Source organism: Myotis davidii, unplaced genomic scaffold (assembly GCF_000327345.1).
Source record: "Myotis davidii unplaced genomic scaffold, ASM32734v1 scaffold960, whole genome shotgun sequence".
NCBI lineage: Eukaryota > Metazoa > Chordata > Mammalia > Chiroptera > Vespertilionidae > Myotis > Myotis davidii.
In genome coordinates this window covers 892,086-895,933 of record NW_006293003.1, presented here as the reverse complement: position 1 = coordinate 895,933, position 3,848 = coordinate 892,086, and the positions used below count along the sequence as shown (strand labels likewise).

The following is a 3,848-nucleotide window of genomic DNA, read 5'->3' as shown; positions in this document are numbered from 1 at the left end:
TATATATATATATATTATCCTTAAATATTCTTTTGTGATTTTATACTAAACAGTGTTGTTTATGCATATGTGTTTTTAATTTACATAAAAGGTATTGTGCTCTAAGTGCCTTTCCCTTTCTTGCATTGATCACTCAGCACTCTTTTAATAGATGTATGCATGTTGTCATGTGAGTATTTAGTTTTTTCTTCTAACTTCAGCATAGTGTTCTATAGTGTGCACACACTTCATTTTTCTCATCTCCTTTCATAGTGAACACCTAGGTTGCATATAACTCCCTTTTCCCATAATGAACAGCCTCATATATGTCCTCTTACAGACCTGTGCATGAACTTTTCTCAACAGGACTGCTTTCCATGGACCATCGACGTACTTAATTTTACAAGGTATTGCCAAATTGCTTTCAAAATGTACACATTAAGCAAAGATTTATTAAGTGCCAACCACATGCCAGGCACTATTCTAGCCACAGGGGTTTTGGCCGTGAACAAAGTCCCTGCTTTCAGTGACCTTATAGTTGGATGTGGGAGACAGCAATGAACAAATAAGCACAGAATGAAATATCACATAATGAAAAGTACTATGAAGAAAATGAAGCAGAAGATGGGGACAGAGAAGAATAAGGAGTGCTTTTTTAGGTAAGGTAATGAGAAAAGGCCTCTCTAAGAGTATATATTTGATGAGAGGCCTGAATGAAGTGAGGGAGTGAGTCATGATTTGGGTCTGGGAGAAAGCATTCCAGACTACGGGCTCCAAGGCAAGAGTATGTTGGGTGTGTGTGAACAAGATGGCAGTGTTTGGAGTTTTTAAGCAATAGATTTAAAGTAGATGATAATGCTAGTACAATGCTTAGCACAATGCCAAGTGCTCAATTTTGACATGTCATTACTATTATTGAAGTGCCATGATGAGACTGGAAGTTTGGAAAGGTCCCTTCCATTGTAGAAGGATGAAAGATGGGGGGATTAGAGACCAGCAGGAGGGGTGAGCGCCTGGGGGAGTGGCAGTGGAGTTTCAGTTTAAAGTTGTTGAGACAGTTTTAGATATCTTTTTCTTTGTTTTCACAGTGTTTTCTGGACAGTCCTTGTTTTAGACCAGTGATGGTGAACCTTTTGAGCTCGGCATGTCAGCATTTTGAAAAAACCTAACTTAACTCTGGTGCCGTGTCACATATAGAAATTTTTTGATATTTGCAACCATAGTAAAACAAAGACTTATGTTTTTGATATTTATTTTATATATTTAAATGCCATTTAACAAAGAAAGATTAACCAAAAAATGAGTTCGCATGTCACCTCTGACACGCGTGTCATAGGTTCGCCATCACTGTTTTAGACCCAGCAATTGAGCTGTTGGTCATCATCCATCTTCATCACCATCAGCGAGCACACACAGATTTTAGCCCTTACAGAAGAGAGAGCTCCTTCAAGAACTGAGGAAGTACCCAGAAAATATGCTGGACCAAAATACATTCTTTGCTTGTTGGGAGTTTAGAGCGAACAGCATCTTGGCAGGGTGTTTCAGCTAAATACCCAAATGATCAGCTAATTAGTTGGGTCTGAACACAGCTGAACAAATCCACCTTCCCAAGTCACTGCCAGAGGTTTGAGCAACTTCATTCTGGCTGGATTTCAACACCACACACCAAGAACCAGATGACTGGGCCAGGAGGGACATTTCTCACTTACCTGCTTCCTTCTGTTAAAAAAATACTACAGTACAATAATTTTTCCTATTAACAGATTTGATTGGGGGTAGGAAAAATATGAAGACGTATTCAGCCTCACTAGAAATTAGAGCTATGCAATTATAAATGGAAATGAGAGACCATTTTTTATCCACCAAGTTGGCAAACATTAAAAGGATTGATAATATCTAGTTTTGGGGAGTGAAGGAAAATAGTACTGTTGTACACTGTTGGTGGGAGTTTTAATTGGCAAAGACATTTTGAAGGGCAATTTGGCAGCTTCTAGCAACATTTAAAATGCCATGGTTTTTGGCCCAGCAAGCCCTCTTCCAAGCCAGCCTCTAGAAACTCTATCCCATAGGTATATTTGCACATGTACCCATTTATATAGTGAAAAATGGAATTGATATAAATGCCCACCCATTAGGAAGTTGTTAAATAAATAAATTATGGCATGCCTATACAATGGAGTGCTTGGTATGTACTGACAGGGGAAAATGTTCAAGATACACTTGGTGAAACAAAAAAAAAACTCTGGATAATATGTAGGATAGAATTTTATTAATATATAAGAGAAAGAAATCTATATGTGTTCATTTATGCATGTAAAGACTTTTCTAGAAGGTCTGAAAGGACACACTTCAACCGTTAACTCCAGTTCCCCCCTGGGTGGAGGGGAGTAGGACAAGTGTAGGATGGTTTCTTCCATGTATTTCTAATTGAGCATCCATGTGTTATATGTGGATTTAAAGGTAATTTTTTAAGAAAAAAAAAACAGAAAATAAGAGACTGCATGGCATTTGTATTTAATATGCTTAATCTTCCTCTTCTTCACTACCCACTACCCTGATCATAACTTTCAAACCCCTGAGCCTTTTCTCTTCCTTGGCACATGATAAACCCTGAATCCTAAGCATGCTCTTATTGCAGCTGATAGCACTGTCAGCTGTTAATTATTCATGCTAATGGAAGGGGCTGGAGGCACAGATAATGCAAAATCAAGAAGAGTAAATCTTTCAGAGTCTCAGTCTACTCCCCGCCTGGATCTCCTGGGAACACCTTCCATACTGTAGGTATTTACTCAGCAATAAATATTGATTGATATGGATTGATATTTGTCTCTACAATTTTAAATCACCCACATTCTCTGACTTGTAGATACAGGCAGACATGTCCCTGGGCAGTGCCCTCCTCAGATACTTATTGGCCTGGCCCAGCTGGTAGGAGCCCAATCCCTGCAGGGTCTTTCCATGAGGACTGATAAGCCCCAGGCATTATTCACCAATGGACTATTCCATTGACAGGAGTCCTGTGGTTATTTGTTTGTTTTTACATAAACATTGGCATGAATATTGGTGGCCTTGCCTTTTTAGTGGATTTTCAACCAGTTTATGCTCACAAAGCACAAACAAATCAAAACAAAGGTTTTATATTTATTGGAATGGATGATATTAAAAAAGACTGACACCCAAAATGTTGATGAAAATATGGAGCAATTGAAACTCATACATCACTGATAGGAGTCTCAAATGGTACAACCAGTTCATAAAACTGGTAGCTTCTAATAATCATACATTTATCCCTATGATACAGAAATTCCATTCCCAGATATTTACTCAACACAAATGAAAATATAGGTCCATGATAAGACTTTCACACAAATGTTCATAAGATTATTATTTATGAAGTCACAAACAAGAAATAGCTCAAATGTCCATCAACAGGCAAATGGATTAATAAATTGTGGTATATTTGTACAATGAAATGCATTCGGTATAATAAAGAGGTAATATGCAAATTGACCGTCATGTCCTCGCACAAGATGGCCACCCCCATGTTGTCACAAGATGGCCGGCAAGGAAGAGCAGTTAAGGGCGACCAGGCTGGCAGGGGAGGGCAGTTAGGGTGACTGAGCCAGTAGGGGAGGGCAGTTGGTGGGGACCAGGCTGGCAGGGGAGGGCAGTTGGGGGCAATTTAGCAGGGGAGCAGTTAGGCATCAATCAGGCTGGCAGGGGAATGCTTAGGCGATGATCAGGCCATCATGCGCCAGTAGGGGAGGGCAGTTGGTGGGGACCAGGCTGGCAGGGGAGGGCAGTTGGGGGCAATTTAGCAGGGGAGCAGTTAGGCATCAATCAGGCTGGCAGGGGAATGCTTAGGCGAT

General features: G+C 40.0%; 1 long non-coding RNA gene across 1 annotated transcript in view; it reads left to right on the top strand.

Moving 5' to 3' along the window:
- The window catches only part of LOC107183545, a 33,561-nt gene that overhangs the window by 2,964 nt on the left and 26,749 nt on the right, over positions 1–3,848 (top strand). The window contains exon 2 of the long non-coding RNA XR_001514335.1: positions 320–386. This is a non-coding gene — a long non-coding RNA (uncharacterized LOC107183545). The remainder of the gene's footprint in view (positions 1–319; positions 387–3,848) is intronic.